This window comes from Lissotriton helveticus, chromosome 1_1 (genome assembly GCF_964261635.1).
Source record: "Lissotriton helveticus chromosome 1_1, aLisHel1.1, whole genome shotgun sequence".
NCBI lineage: Eukaryota > Metazoa > Chordata > Amphibia > Caudata > Salamandridae > Lissotriton > Lissotriton helveticus.
The window spans coordinates 59798610-59813619 of NC_136057.1; the positions used below are offsets into that span (position 1 = coordinate 59798610).

General features: G+C 44.9%; 1 pseudogene across 1 annotated transcript in view; it reads right to left on the minus strand.

Annotated features, from left to right (window-relative positions):
* The window catches only part of LOC144823488 (uncharacterized), a 54809-nt pseudogene that overhangs the window by 17031 nt on the left and 22768 nt on the right, over positions 1-15010 (minus strand). Inside the window, exons 4-5 of the transcript XR_013608807.1 lie at positions 14546-14669; positions 13325-13438 (exon numbers count right to left, since the gene is read on the minus strand). The product of XR_013608807.1 is annotated as an uncharacterized LOC144823488 (transcript). The remainder of the gene's footprint in view (positions 1-13324; positions 13439-14545; positions 14670-15010) is intronic.

Genomic DNA, 15010 nt, shown 5'->3' on the forward strand with positions numbered 1-15010 from the left:
ATCAAGAAATGGTCCGAACAAGGAGGGGTCCAGACAGATCAAGGATGGTTGACGAAGGGAAAAGCCACATGGTTTCTCCCCGACTCTATGGTTCAAGTCATTATTAACACCGCACATAGCCCAGCACACTTAGGAGAAAAAGCCATGTTAGACAGTATCCAGAACCTCTGGTTCAACAAGCATTTACGAGCAGCAGCCAAACAGAAAGTGCGTACCTGCATGATCTGTTGTCAGTTCAATCCAGGTAAAGGTGTCCCGGTGGAACAATGTGGATTCCATCCTCCTGACCACCCTTTTGAAGTCCTCCAGATGGATTATATTCAGATGGAGCGATGTCGAGGTTTCAAGTATGTCCTCGTAGTGGTATGCGCTTTGTCCAGATGGACAGAAGCGTATCCAGTTCCAGATTACACAGCTGCGACCACTGCCAGGCAGTTGGTTCGTGAGTATTTTCCCCGCTATGGATTACCTAGGGTCGTGCATTCAGATAACGGCCAGCCATTCTCGCCCGAGCTCATGAAACAAGTTTCCCTACTGTTAGGGTACCAGTGGAAGTTCCATTGTGTACGCCATCCTGAAGCAGCCGGTCTGAAACCAGACTCTGAAAATCCGCATCGCAAAAGTATGTGCAGAAAAAGGCGTAGATTGGATAGTAGCACTGCCAGTTGCCCTTTTCTATATGAGAATGGTCGCTCATTCCCGTTCAGGTCTGTCCCCCTATGAGATAGCGTTTGGTCATCCCCCCAATATGTGGGGTACACCTAGACCCCGTACCATTACCGATGTTGACAGTAATATGCTGACAGATTACCTTGCCTCCTTGATGTCTGCACTACAATCTTGTCGTTCACAGGTTGCCGCTGCATTTCCAGACAACACCGACGTGAAACCGCATGAAGTCGTTCCAGGTGACCTGGTTCTTATAAGGAATTTTGATCGTTCAAGTCCGCTGGAGCCCCGCTGGAAGGAGCCCCGTCTCGTCCTTCTCACCACCCGGACTGCGGTGAAAGTGGAAAACCGAAAAGGGTGGCTACATATGAGCCACGTAAAGAAATTCCATGGACTCAAAGCAAAAACTTTTCTCAAGGACTGCCCCGTTCTCAAGGACTGCCCAGACAATGAATCTAAACTTCCCCTGTTAGAGAAAACTCCGCAGCAGGAGTATAAATCAAAATTGAGGTCTAGTAAGTCAGCCAGTTTAATTGTCTAAGTCCCTCTCGGGTGAAACGGTTAGACAGGTTCCTGACATGTATAAAACAGACCCACACAGTGAGAGAGTTAGTCAAAACTCTGATAGATGTATAGTTACTCTGTTCTTTCTATTGTTTTTGAGCTTTATGGTTACATGCATAAGTTATGCTTTACATTTATGTTTTCCTATTTCACATGTACATATGTTTTCTAATGCTACAGTAGAGCACACATTTAGTGACCTGCCTCCTCACGAGTTATCCTATCGTCTTGCTATGCGTAATAATACTTTTATCCGAATGCTGCACTATTCACACCAGACCAGCAATGCCACTAATTGTTGGGTGTGTGGTCGACTCCCCCCTTTCCAGACACCGAAGGGAGTTTTGCCACTCTTTCCCTATCCGTTTTCACATAATGGTTCGTGTGGAGCATGGTCCACGTTAACGTCATCCTCAACTGATATGTCCCTTCTGAATAGAACATGTTTCCCAGACAAGCAAGGTCTTTCCCATAGAACAGGGTTAGATCTAGAAAATGAAGTATATAATTTAGGTAATTATTCCTCGAATTTCATGGTTTTGAATGTTCAGTCCGATACTACTCCAGATTTGCCTGCTATTTCAGTACTACCAGTGAAAGGCGAATTATGTGTCAGAAAGAGTGGTTCAGTACATCTAGGACATAGTGATTGTACTACTGTGGTCGAGTATAGTGACAGTGGGAAATCTAATTTCAAAGCCTCACGTCATTCTTATTTTGTTTGTGGTCAGACCGCATATGTTCGTCTGCCCCTCGATTGGGATGGAACATGTTATAATGCCTTCCTACTGCCACCAGTTTTTCTAGCCCCATCTGATTATCACAGAAACACACATCTAGTACACGTTAGACATAGAAGGGAGACTGAGTCCCCAATTGTCGATCAAACTGAAACTGCTCTAGAACAATATCAAGACTTCATTAAAGGTTTCTTTTTCTTTATAGGCCCTGTCCAGAATAGTAAGTTAATACGTAGGCTAACCAGAACCCTTGAAGCAGTAGTGAATGAAACTACTTCCGCTCTAGGTAACTTAACTGAAGAACAATCTGCTATTAGATTTGTCGTGCTCCAAAATCGTCTCGTTCTTGACGTCATACTGGCCGATAGAGGAGGAGCTTGTAGAGTCATCGGATCTAGTTGCTGCATTTTCATTCCTAATAACGCGCCGTCTGTTTATTCAGCTATAACCAGACTTCATAAAATTGCCCATCAGTTACACCAGAATCCAGGCACCTGGACATGGTCCGGTTGGCTCTGGAGTATTATATCTGCCTGGGGATGGAAAGTATTGTCATTCCTAGGTATAGCAGTAATGATCATATTCAGTTGCTGCCTCTGTTTACAATGTGGCCCTGCGATTTGCGGCATGTGTGCTACCTCTTGTATTCCTAGTCCTAAGTCCCGTTCCAAGACAATTCGAGACGAGCAAATGATGCTATATGAACAGATAGATGGTATCATGAATATTGATGTTTCCTGATGGAAACGTAGGGCACAAGGAGGGAATGTGGAAAATTATATTTTGCCTTGTTATATGTGCCTACGTGTTCCCCATCCTATGTTATATGTGCATGATCGATATGCATATATCCCCTATGATCGATTAAAGACGCAATTATAGTTGTGTCCAACTCTAGTATGCCAGTATCCAGTTCTCGTGAAAGCAACGAGTATTAGGCCTATGTTGCCACGTTATACAGTGTGCACGTTAATTCATTGAATTGTCCCCGTTTCTAGGCCTCAAAAGGGCCCGGACACCAGATTCACGCTCCAGTCTCCTGAACCCACTCCGAGGAGCGATACAGCCCCAACCTGCATCCTTGACCCTTCACTTACTTCCTGCCAAGCAGCGCGGTGCCCGGCCTGGCTCTGCCTGCCTGTCTGCCAAGAGTATGTTATGCTTCTAGTTATCAGTCCAGCCTCTCGTCTTCGCATTCCTAAGCTACTGAACCGCATCAACAGTTTCAGCTATAGTCTAGTCTTTCTGTCTCCATGTAAGAAATACTGTATTAATATTCATAGAAGATTCATAGCACACGTAATACATGTAGAATAGATGCATGCACCAGCCCTAGTGTCAAGTAGCCTTTGCCCTGATAACTTTTAGATTCTATCAACATGTACTCCAAACACCAGATACCAGATATGCTATAGGTACATGTCGTCCTGACACCGCAGACTTTAGTCTCCTCTTCTAGTGCAGAAGTCATAGCCCCCAGTTCTCCCTGGTAACACGTCATTGCCCGTTTGCGCGCACCACTAGGTTAAAGGTCCCAGCTGCTCTCAGGTAGCCCCCTCCATGTTTCCGCCCATTCATGACACTTCTATGACGTTTCTCATCACATGTCCACGTGCACGCCCGGTGCACGCCTTCTTCCGCCCATGTGTTCTTATCTTACGCTTGTCACAAGTTACGCCTACTGTATGTAATGTAATGTAATGTTGTACTATATATATGCTGCACTGTCGATGAAGCGCTGCAGCTGCCTTCCTTCCTTCCTACTTTATTTCAGGCTGTCCCGTTCCAGTCCCTTCCCTTTTGCCTGAATAAAGCCTGTTTTCAACTCGGACACATCGGATCCTGCCTCTTATTTATTGAGCTATCTGTTATTGTTAATATATTCAAAAATAGTACCGGTATTTAATTATTTATTTACCACAAAGGGAGGAATTTGAACTGAGAATGTTTGCCACCCACCACAAACCAGATAGTTACGATGTGCTCGCTGTATTGATAAGGGAAAATACGCGTCCTTCAGGTCTACTGTTGCCATAAAGTCACCTTATTGGAGAAGTGGGCTCACATCTTGTAAAGGGACCATATGGAAGTGTTCAGACAGGATGTTCTCGTTTCGGAGCCTGAGGTCTAGATTTGGCCGTAAAGATCCGTCATTTTTGGGTATTTCGAAGTATGCAGAGTATATCCTGGCGACGTAGAGGGATTGGTTGTATAGCTCCTTTGAGAAGAAGAGCTTAGACTTCCTGTTTGAGCAATGTTTGATGTTCCAGAGATAGCCTCTGAGTGCAAGGTGGCATATTGGGAGGTGTGGTAATGAGCTTCGACAAAAATCATGTTGGATAATGTCCAACACCCGCTGGTCTGATGTAATTGTTTGTCATGTGGGTAGAAAATCCTGCAAGCGACCTCTGATAGGCGTGATATAATCAGGGGGGGATAGGAGAGGGAAGGCACTGCTTGGCAGTCGGTATTGTGCTGCCATTGGCATTGTTACCCCTATAGGAGCTTCGGAAACAACTTCTAGGGGAGGTCTGTCGACCTTCATTACGGTGGTAGGAGGTGTCGGAAGAGACTGCCTTGGAACCTCCATGATAATATGGGCAGTGAAAGGAGTCACATGGAGTAGGTGTCTGGAGGGCCCCCATTGCTTGAGCGGTCTCTGTGTCCTTTTAAATTATCTCTAGGGTTTGGTTTACTTGGGGACCAAACAGATGTTCCTTATTAAAAAGCATTTTAAGGGCATTAGGAGCCATTCATGGCATCTGCTGGTGTTGATACACCGAGCTGCAGTGTCAGAAGAGTCTAACGCACAGCTTATTGAGGTATTTGATATAAGCTTGCCTTCAGAGTAAGTTTTTGTCCTGGCTTTTTGTGTTTCTCTGAGAGATATTGGAGCAAGTCCTTCAGCTCATCCCAGTGAGCATGACCATAACGAGCAAGTAGGCCCATTAAATTGGCAATACACAAATGATTAGCGGATTGTACTGCAACCGTCTTCCCTGCTGCATCAATACATTTGCTGTCTTCATCAGAAAGCGGGGCATCTTCACAAGCTTGCAAGTTGGCACGCTTGTGAGCAGTGGTGATAACAAGTGAGTCGGTGGTAATTGGCCCCTGAGGTAGATAGGATCAGATGGGGAGGATTTACACTTTTTATCTACCCTGAGCGTCACAACTCTAGTCCTAATACAGTCTTTCAAGATGCCCTCTGTGTGTCTTAGCATGCCCTTTAGCATAGGTAGATACTGTGTAGCAGTAAGAGCAGAGGAGGGGGTCTCTTCTAAAGGCTCTTTATGGAGTTGTACATCGTGAAAAGCAGCAGCTCTGCCTATCAACTCCTGATATGATGTTGAGTCATCAGGAGGGGAGGGACATGTGGGATACTGATCTGGGTCTGTGTCCCCTGGAGGGTCGATATCATAAGTCTCCCAGGGGTCGATATATGGTGGTGTCCCAAAAGTGTCTAGTCCCCCCACCATGCCCATTATCATATTATGGAAATCCCTGAGGTGAAATATCTAGTGGGTCTTCAATAGACTGTGGTGGAAAAGATGAAGCAAGGTCAGGTGGGCCCCGGTGCGGAAATTTCTAGTCAGCCCCGGCTTGACAAAATGGCAAAAATATATGTTTAAAACACATATTTTCGTACTTTTGTCCCCCCCTCAGTGATGACACCCGGGGCGGCCCGCACCACCCTTCCTACACCACTGGTTGAAAGAGGCAGAGGGCTAGTGGCCTTTTCCGGTGTTTTGGTGGTACCAGTAAATCCAGAGCCTCCTGAAAAGAAAGCAGTCTTTTTGGTGGTGGAGGAATCGAAGCCATAGATCTGGCCAGGATACGGCCGGCATGAGGCTGGATGTGGATTCGCTCTGGTTTAGCATACAGTTGTTCTTGGAGTCTATGAAGAATGGGCTCCACTTGCTTGCAGGAATCGGACTTGGAAGACTGCTTCAAAGATTTCAGGTTCATTCAAGGATTCGGCACCAAAGCTCTACTTGTCATCAAAGCGGTGGACATTGATGGTTGGCTCGGCACCAAGGGTTGGGTAGGCACTGAGTGGCATTTCGAGACAGAAGTGCTCGATGCCGAAGGCTTCGGCTTGGTTCGGTGTTTCGGCACCAAGACGGAGGGTGAGGCATCTGAACCCATTGCTCGGTGCCGACCATGGCCAGAAGGCATTAGTAAACCGAGAGCCTCCGTCTGTTGAACTAACTAGGCCGTATGTCTTTTGAAGTGATTCATACTGTGTTGAGGGACAGGAGGTACTGTACTTACGGTGGTGTGCTGAGCCGGTGTAACTTCCTCCATCTCCAGGTCGACCTCGAGGTTGGAGCCGAACTGCCCACTATGGATACCACTGATGGCTGAGGGTGTTCTTCCTCTTCTTTGACGTCTTCACGACCAAAGATGTCTACAGTATATTCTGTGACATTTTGAGCCATTTTGGGGAGACGCCGCGCTTGTTCCAGAGGGTGAAAGCAGCAGCTGGGGGCAGGACTCAGAGCCCCAGAGACCAGCGGGCCACGAGAGAACCGGCAGCCCCTCCCTCTGACCACATGTGGGCCATATCTACCGCTTGTGCCTCCCGCTTCGCGGGAGACGCCACGCTTGTTCCGGAGGGTGAAAGCAGCAGCTGGGGGCAGGACTCAGAGCCCCAGAGACCGACAAGAGAACCGGCAGCCCTTCCCTCTGACCACCTGTGGGTATTTAATTGTCTGCGGGACTCCCGCGCCGCGGGACGCACACGCGGGCGGTCACTGGGCTAATCCCAGGCAAAGGGCAGGCCATCTGAGGCCGTCAGAGGCCAGAAGAGGCTGGGCTGGGCCACCCCCCGTGATATCTGTAAAGAGGGTCTCAGACAAAATGGTAGTGTTGCCTGCTGCTTTACAATTTGTATGGAAAGCCTTTATGACCTCTTTACATATATATTTCTTACTATTATGGACCTACAAAGGACACGCTGAATTTTCTGTTTGTGCAGTTTTAATTCGTACGTTACGTTGGTATGTTCATTTAACTGTCTAAAATACTCTGAGTTCTAAAGATGGGTAAAAGGGCTTGCCCGATCAAGAAACTAATTCCAGCTCTGCCTAAACCTAGCACCAAACCCACATCCATAGATAGGATGCTGGAGAAAGCCCTGGAAGCTGTGGCCTCAGAAATAGAACGGACTGAGAGGCGTTTATCCATTACACCAAATTTAGAATCAGAATCACTGATGTCCAGCCCTTCTTGTGAATTAGAAGCTCTACCAATCGAGTTGTCTAATGACCCACTGCTAGATCTAGATATAACGAGTATGGAGTCTCCGAATTCTGGTGCTCCAATCCAGTTGGTTAGCAATATCAAAGCTAAAGCAAGATCTAAAGTAAAGCCGACAGCTAAAAGAAAAAAACAACAGGGCCCCATAGTAGATATAGACCAGCCCTTGGTGGATAGTATAGCAATGGACTCCATATGTCAGGCTACTGATCAGCCAGAGTGGGTGACAGCCCTGGTACTAAATCTCCAGACCCAAATGAGAGTTATTATTAAAGAGGAGCTTAGACCCATATTGGAAAGGTTGGAATGGCTGAAAGCAATTTCAAAAAAAGGGTTAAAACCAAGGGCGATAACTAAGGCAAATATCACCTCCAATAACATGACAAGTAAGCAGGCCACAAATAGCTGCCCAGTAGACAAACACTGTTCTATTTCAAATGAAAGAGTGCCCCTACCAAAAATAAATGTAAATTTTGAATCCGCACAACAAGTCAGGAAGCTTAATGAAGATAGTGCAACAAAGTCTTCCACAAACCAATCTAATGCAACAAATAACTATCCATTAGCGACCAAAAGAACAGGGGAATCTCTTAATAAACAAGGCCAGGTGAAGGAAGTATCTCAACCAACACATGAGCAAAATGAGCAAGCATTTTGTCCACCAAATATAAATCTTCCCCCTGCATCAACTCCCTATGTATTAATTCTGGCAGGTATACCCGAATTAAGAAAGGGACAGGTAGAATCCCACCAAGAATTAAAGAATAAATGTGTTCTTTGGTTAACAAACCATAGCGATTTTGGATATGAAAATATCGAAGAGATTTTATCTACAAGAATGGTGGGCTGGATTGGCGGACGACACAAGGACATTCAAGGAAACTGTATAGTCATTAATTTTAGAAATCCAATGATAACTGAAAGAGTTTTAACATCGGAATTTGGGAGGAACATGGGTAATATTCTTTTATTCCCTCTGGGTTTTTTTGATCCCCCAAATATACCTCAGCAGTTTGATCACTGCCACCAGTTGGGAAGGAGACCTGTTCAAAGTAACTTTGTATTCCCAAATATAGGTCAAAACTGGAGAAACCAACCCATTTTTAATATCCCCACTGGGAATAGGTTCAGCCCGCTAGAAGGAGTGGACTGACTAACGGAAGTCCCGAAAACTTTCATGGAGAAATATCCGCCATGTCTATTGATCATGAACTCAAGGGCTACCCTACAGGGCTACATCCCCAAAGAGAGGAAGGTCTGGTCGGAGAGTGCAAGAGCGGCTCCCGAAGCAGTATCCCTACTATGGGTGAACTAGCCCTGAATGAAAGTTCCCATCGGTTTACACCAGAAGGGATAGTCGACCAGGTAGACTCAGAAATAGGTAGAGCGAAAATGAAACCCCAGCCCTTGGAAATAGTCAACAAGAATATATTTAATCCCCAGGCTGCACGGGTTTTTATCTTGGAACGTTGCGGGTATCAATAATAAAATAGATCACCCTGACTGGGGATCTTTCACTAGTCAATATGATATATGCTTGTTCCAAGAAACCTGGGCAAGAGGAGAAGTAACCAAGTTGGGTTACGCCTCTTTTAGCATCACGGCAGTATCGGGTGGTGTAGGGAGACCATCAGGGGGCTTAACTACATGGGTAGGTGTTCACCTAGGTTGCACAGCTATACAACTTGATACAGGCTCTAGTGACATATTATGCGTTTGATTGCAGTTCCCTCTTAAATTCCCGATTGTTTTTATCAATGTGTACTCGAGGCCTACAACTAAGGGAAAGGAGTCCACTACTGTGGAGGATTTAGATATATTTCTATCCAGTTTTGCTTTAAACCAAATGGTCATAGTAGGAGGGGACCTCAACTGTCAGTTCGAACCTCTTGAGGGCCTGTTTCTTGACAGTCTTTTTGAAGAGGACCTCCTCTTTGAAATACCGGACTCTAGTTGGCCAAAAGTAAATAAATTCAGTTGAATTGCCTTGTCCTTAAACATTCTTTAAGAGCGTGTAATGGAAGATCAGTTTCCGAAACAACACATGGTTACACGTTCCATAGCAAGGAACGAGGGTTCATATTTGACTACATTCTTATTAACACCAACTTCTGGGACAGGATGATTGATTTTAAAATTCTTCCACTCCCAGACAGTGACCATGATGCCTTAGTAGTGGACCTCCAAATACTATACCCCGAGAGAGCTCATTCTGATAATACTCCCAGCGATCCTAAGTTAATTATCTCGAACTGTAGGAAGAGAGTACGTTGGACTAATTTTAACCAATCACAGGAAAACATGAGCAGTCTCTATGATGCTCTATTACCCATTTAGCTTATACAGTCACAACAGGGACCTTATGGATAATGAAGCGATCGAGCTAAATCATAATAAATTAAAAGAAATCTTATTAAACTTCTTTTTTCCCACTAAACCTAGTAGACCGGGCAGGCCAGAGCCCCACCCATGGTACAACGCAACTTGCCGTAAGGCTAAAGGTGCGTTAGTGGCCTCTATTAAAGCAAAGGATCGCCCCAAATTAAAATTTTGAGAAGGGTTTATAAACTAGCTGTCCAAGAAGCAGAACGCAGGCGGGAACTGGAAAAATGGGATCTATTAAAAACAGCACTAGGGGATAGAGATATGAGGACATTCTGGGGAGTTGTAAATTCTGGTTCAACCATACCTAAAAGAGCGTCGGAACCAAATCTGGATGACAAGGTCTGGCGGGAGTACTTTGAATCTGTCTATAAGTAGGAAAGGTGTTTTGAGGAACTCCTAAAAGCTGGATGCCCCCCAGTAGTGGATCATCCCCTAGCTATAAGGGACACAGATCATTATTCTGGTGGTAGCTCGGGACTGAGCATAAGTCTACAGGAAAGCAGTGGCAAAAATAGTACCAGGTAAAACCCCAGGTCTGGATAAGATCCTTGGGATCTCTTTAGGAGTGAGCCAGCTATATGGGCTCCGTACTTCTGGGTCCTTTGTTAACGCAATTATGATGGGTATGAGGATTCCCGCTAGCTGGGTCGGCGCGGAGATAATCCCGATTTTTAAAAAGGGCTCCCCACTATTACCGAGTAATTATAGACCAATCAGTTTAATTGACATCCCCCAAAAAAATTTTGCACGCGTATTGCTCCCCAGGCTTCAATCCTGGATGGATGATAAGAGTGTACTCTCCCCCCTTCAGGCAGGGTTAAGGGAAAAACTGTCGACCCTAGACCAAGTACTAAGACTTCAACTGATGTACTGGAAGACGGTCTGCCTGGAGGGGGGTAGCCTCTATTTAATATTTGTAGACCCAAGGTCAGCATTTGACCTAGTGCCAAGGGAAAAATTGTGGTCGGTTTTAATTGAGATGGGGGCCCCTGTGTATTTAATTCAACTTATTAGGCGCTTATACGAAAACTACAAAGCGCAAATTAGATACGGCAGGGAAGGAAAACTTACAGCACCCATACCTATTAAACGTGGCGTACGCCAGGGCCGTGTCCTTGCGGCAACCTTGTTTAGCCTCTATATTAATGGCCTGATCGATGCCCTGTCAACAGAAACCGATTTAGATGCCGCCAACTTGCTTCCCGTAGAATTTCAGCAATGATGTTCGCTGATGACACCCTTTTGGTAGCCAAATCACCCATGGGGATTCAAAGTGTTTTGGATAGATTTCAGTTATTCTGCAGGGTAAGAGGCTTAGAGATTAATCTGCAGAAAACAACATTTATGGTGTTTAACAACCCTAAGAGCACCCGTCCAAACCCCTCATTAAATGGTAAATCCCTTGAAAGAGTCTCATCTTTTATTTATCTAGGCATTACCATTACTGAAACTATGGATTGGGGGGCCCATATTGCGAAGTCGACACAAAAAATTGGCTCAGTCGACAGGGGGCATCATGAAGGTATTTAATAAGTCAGGCAAGAGTGCTGTCAGCCCAGCACTAGAAATATACAGGGCCCAGGCATGAGGGGGGTCATTATATGGCGCAGAGCTCTGGGGTCATCTTAACTCTGAGCCATTATCACAGGTTGAGAACCACTACATAAGGAATCTATTTAGGCTCCCGCGTAGCACGACCTTAATTCCACTTTGATTAGAAGCAGGACTAATGGCAATAGCAGAGGTCCTGAGTCTTAAACCCTTATTGTATTGGCTCCGTCTGTGGTCGACTCTTGAACTTCTTCCATACAAGGAAGAATTGTCTGAAGTCCTGAAGTCGAGGGGTGCTGTTAGATTCCCCTGGTTTGCCCACATTAAACATTTGCTAATAGACATGGGCCTGGGGGATTGCTTGGCTCAACCAGAGTTGGCTTGTCCATTAATTTCCAGGAAACAAATGAAGGCTCATTATGAGAACTATAGAATGGCCTTACTGCACACCAGTTCCAAAACAGGCAAATTAACTAAAGCCTTTCTGGAAATAAAAGATACTCCTAACTTTTCAGAAGGTGTTAGATCTGTGACTGCAAGAAAACTTTATTTACAGTTCAGATTTGGGGTCTTGCCTCTCCGCTGTTTCACATTGAAGTGGAGAGGCCAGAATGCGGTACGGTGCCCCGCCTGTGATTACCCTGAGGAATCAGAGTTGCATGTTTTCTTCAGTTGCCCAGGTTACAACAAAGCGAGGAAAAGATGGTTGGTGCAGATTTGCAGGAACCTTGGCAGTAGGCGCTTTATTGAGTCTTTAGGATATTGAAGTATGACCTCAATATCCCAGTTGTGCACTCAGTCGCATGATTCCTATTTTCTATGTGGTGCACCAGAAGGATGTTCCTGAAAGCATCTAACGATCCATTCGATAAGTTATAGCAAATGATATGGTTACTACTACTAACTGATATAATCTCCCTTTTTATTATAGTATACTATTCTGTACTGAAGGGTTTTCCTGTTGATGTTTATCAAAGTTTTTTTACCTAAATTATTTATTTATTTATTTATTGCACTATGCACTTTCCACAAACTTGTATGTGTATGTCTAACGATCGCACTTTCCGTTTTTCCCCTTCTTTTTTTATATGGAATCAATGTATTGACTAAGTAACGTCTACAATGTTTTTAATTTGCTGAAATTTTATCTTTTCAACTCTTCAGATGTATTTGCACAAATGAATGTTTTTACGTGCTGCACTTTTTAGGTCACACTGACCGAAATAAAGTTTCTTTGAATGAATGATTTTGAGCCAATGTGCTTGATGGTCCCGAGGGTTTTCTTGGAGCAGGAGGAATGGAAGACGTTGCAATCCGCTTCTCTGTCTTCTGGGGATAAACACAGATTATAGATATGGTGTAGAAGATACTTCTTGTGGCCGCGAGGGCAGAAACAGAAGGGCGTCATTCCATCACCAGCCAGGCATTCTCTGAGAAATCGATGGAGACTGAAGCAGGGCTCATAGGGTGAGGAACTGCGGGGGGCTGTGGCCTAAGCAAATCGAATCAATGCGTGATCTAGCTATTGCTCATTGAGCAGAATGGAAAACGTGATCTAAGCAATGACAATGAGGGGAATAGTGTTGTACAAACCAAAAATAGGACTGTGACAGCGATGAACCAGAGTGCAGGCACACACGTCCAAACCAGACGGCGGAAAGAAAACAGTCTAACAATTGAGTTGATGCTCTGTGCATTATCACCAAGAGGAGGTGTCACTCTACCTCGTGACTCAAAAGACTTCTTCAAAGAAAAACAACTTGCACACATCCATACCCAACACTAGATGGCAGAAGTATGCGAAGCATGTGTATCTACAGCCACACACGCTTTGAAAACACATACACAGTTTATAAGCATTTTTACTCTCAATAAGTCCACACAAGCTCTTCGGATGGAGCCGTGTAAACAGCTTAATTAATTAAAATGAATTAGAATTGTAATACATTCTCTTCAAAGAAGCCATTTAAACTAAGTGCACTTTAAACTGCCTAAATGCAAGATGACCTACTGCTATGCCAGGACACCGTGCACGGTCAGCCATCTCAGGATGAGCTCCAATGTTGTCCAATTTGTGTTTAAAATCCCTGGGTGTGGAGGAAGAACTTTCCTTCAATATAGAACATAGGAAGAAGGAACCACATGGTGCTTACCAAAGGCACTGCTTGTAATCGTCTCACTGCCGCAACAAAACTTGAAATCTTGCAAGGGGACCACGCCTCTTTCGTCTAACGCTGGCACCATTTCTGTTTTAACCTTCATAAAGCCTGAAGCACAAAATAAAATCCATAAATCAAATGTTTGTAATTGTACATCGGTAGGTTAATTACGGTAAGTAAGTATTTTTGGGCAAGTAGGTTAGCCATGGCATTGCATGTAATGTTGTAGGTGTACTAGGGAGGATAGTTTGGTATGAATGGCAGGTTATGGTTGGTAGGTTAGTTATGTTAATACTAGTATGAAGAGGAGGAGGATACCATTTAATAGCACACTTTAAGATCCCAGGCCGGTGCAGCTTGTGGTTGGTATGACTGGTCATAAGTGCTCGTCCCTTATGCTCATCTATCTGTAGTGTATGTATAACCCCTTCGCCGCGGGGGTAATTCCCCCACGGCGTGGCGGGAAGAGGGGGGGCGCAGCACCGTGGTGCTCGTGACGAGCCTAGCTTGTCACGACTCCGCCCACTAAGTGATTCTCCCGCACAGGCGGAGAATCAATTATGCGTGGGAGTGACGCGGCCGTTAGGACGAACCCAGCTCATCATGAGCACAGCTCCACATGCAAGGGGTTAAAATATCTTTCATGCCCTACTCAGGGCATTACCACTCAAGAGGTCACCTGTGATGGTATAAGGAGTCGTGCAGCCCAGGACTGTCGCTACCACATGTGTGCTTCTCCCCAATCACCAGCAGGGTCAATATTGCCAGTCTGGCAGTGTGATGTACACGTGACCACAGCGTTGGCAAATGTAGTGCAGAAGACAAATCCCAATTATCCCATTTACTTCTCTTATTTGTGACCCATGCTGGTGCCTGGTGGATCCAGATCTCCCTCCACAACCACCCAACAGACGGCTCCTCTGTACGTCAACTCAATTCAGAGGTTTTCGTTTCTACCTCACCCACAACAGAATTATGAAAAAAACATGTTTCAGTTCAGACAATTATAAAAATGTCTCAATTTACTATAGGTCAACTGACATTTGAAAAGTGTTCCCCATGCAAGGAGTACATGTCTACTTCCCTAAGAAGCAGTATGCTCTTCTCACTGGGTGTTCAGATTACTACTACAAATACATGAATACAAGAGCTGTCGAGCATTAAAAATAAAATATCCAATCAATGAAGAAGAAAAACATTCATTGCTTTAATTACCATTTGCCCTTTCCTCTCTTGCGCCCACGGTCCTCTTGCAGAAATCCTTGGGAGGTGCTCCAGGATGCTCCTTCTTCCTTTCATTGCGGCAGGCTTTCATGATATCATGCAACTCAATCGCCACCTAAAACCAACAACCGACACCTAGATTAGGAAGTGTCTTTGGCATGGTATCTATTTCCTAAATAGTCATTTTAGGGAAATTGGTATACAACCCAGATTCAAACTTTATCTGTGACAACACCCATCCTACACATGCTATGCAAAAACACAACTTCACATGGTGTTATTAGAGGATGAACATTGTGGAGATCGTGTTTGCCGCGACTTGGAGCGTCAACCAGCCCTTTACTTGGGTGACTATAATTGGCAATGCAACTGAGCTCCATGGAACAGCATAGAAAATCCCGAATTAGAGATAATGTGTCCTGGGCTGAAGATAATTTGAGCCAAGACTATCAAACT